Here is a 1,562-nt window from a genome sequence, read left to right as displayed (position 1 = left end):
TCTTCATCCTCTTCAGAGGATGAATACTCATCAGAGCTCATGAAGGGCAAAAGGAGGTTCAATGGAATCTCTATGGTCTCTAGATGAGCCTCAGATTTCTTTGGTTCCTCAAAGGGAAACTCCTTATTGGTCACTGAGCATCCCAGGAGGTCTTTCTCACTAGGATTCACGTCCCTCTCATCCTCTCTGGGTTCGGCCACACCAAGGTAATGGCCTTGCACTCTCTTTTTAGATTCTCTTCTATATTGCTTGGGAGAGTACTAGGAGGAGTTTCAGTGACTCTTTTACTCAGCTGGCCCACTTGTGCCTCCAAATTTCTAATGGAGGACCTTGTTTCATTTATGAAACTTAGAGTGGCCTTAGATAGATCAGAGACTATATTTGCTAAGCTAGATGGATTCTGCTTAAAATTCTCTGTCTGTTGCTGAGTGGATGATAGAAAAGGCTTGCTATTGCTAAACCTGTTTCTTCCACCAGTATTAAAGCCTTGTTGAGGCTTTTGTTGATCCTTCCATGAGAAATTTGGATGATTTCTCCATGAGGGATTATAGGTATTTCCATAGGGTTCCCCCATGTAATTCACCTCTGCTATTGCAGGGTTCTCAGGATCATAAGCTTCTTCTTCAGAAGATGCCTCTTGAGTATTGTTGGATGCAGCTTGCAATCCATCCAGACTCTGAGAAATCATATTAACTTGCTGAGTCAATATTTTATTCTGAGCCAATATGGTATTCAGAGTATCAATTTCAAGAACTCCCTTCCTCTGAGGCGTCCCATTACTCACAGGATTCCTTTCAGAAGTGTACATGAACTGGTTATTTGCAACCATGTCAATGAGTTCCTGAGCTTCTGCAGGCGTTTTCTTTAGGTGAATGGATCCACCTGCAGAATGGTCCAATGACATCTTTGATAATTCAGACAGACCATCATAGAATATATCCAAGATGGTCCATTCTAAAAGCATATCAGAAGGACACTTTTTGGTCAGTTGCTTATATCTCTCTCAAGCTTCATAGAGGGATTCACCTTCTTTCTGTTTGAAGGTTTGAACATCCACTCTAAGCTTGCTAAGCTTTTGAGGAGGAAAGAACTTGGCTAAGAAAGCCGTGACCAGCTTATCCCAAGAGTTCAGGCTATCTTTAGGTTGAAAGTCCAACCATATTCTAGCTTTGTCTCTTACAGCAAACAGGAAAAGCATAAGCCTGTAGACCTCAGAGTCAACCCCATTGGTCTTAACAGTATCACAGATCTGCAAGAATTCAGTTAAGAACTGAAATGGATCTTCTGATGGAAGTCCATGAAACTTGTAATTCTGTTGCATCAGAGAAACTAATTGAGGCTTTAGCTCAAAATTGTTTGCTCCAATGGTAGGGATTGAGATTCTTCTTCCATGTAAATTGGAATTTGGTGCAGTAAAGTCACCAAGCATCTTCCTTGCATTGTTATTATTTTCGGCCATGTCTCCTTCTTTTTCGAAAATTTCTGTCAGATTTTCTCTAAAGAGTTGTGCTTTAGCTTTCCTTAGCTTCCTCTTCAGAGTCCTTTCAGGTTCAGGATCAACT

The 1,562-nt window shown here is 41.0% G+C and overlaps 1 non-coding gene across 1 annotated transcript; it reads left to right on the top strand.

Moving 5' to 3' along the window:
- The first annotated feature begins 958 nt into the window (after window positions 1–958).
- On the top strand, window positions 959–1,066 carry LOC148579464 (small nucleolar RNA R71). The gene has a single exon (XR_015895333.1). It is a non-coding gene; the product is annotated as a small nucleolar RNA R71 (small nucleolar RNA).
- The last annotated feature ends 496 nt before the right edge of the window (window positions 1,067–1,562 follow it).

This window comes from Arachis ipaensis, chromosome B10 (genome assembly GCF_059453495.1).
Source record: "Arachis ipaensis isolate K30076 ecotype BB chromosome B10, ASM5945349v1, whole genome shotgun sequence".
Taxonomy (NCBI): Eukaryota; Viridiplantae; Streptophyta; class Magnoliopsida; order Fabales; family Fabaceae; genus Arachis; species Arachis ipaensis.
The sequence above is the reverse complement of the archived record's forward strand: the minus strand, read 5'-3'. Positions and strand labels throughout refer to the sequence as shown.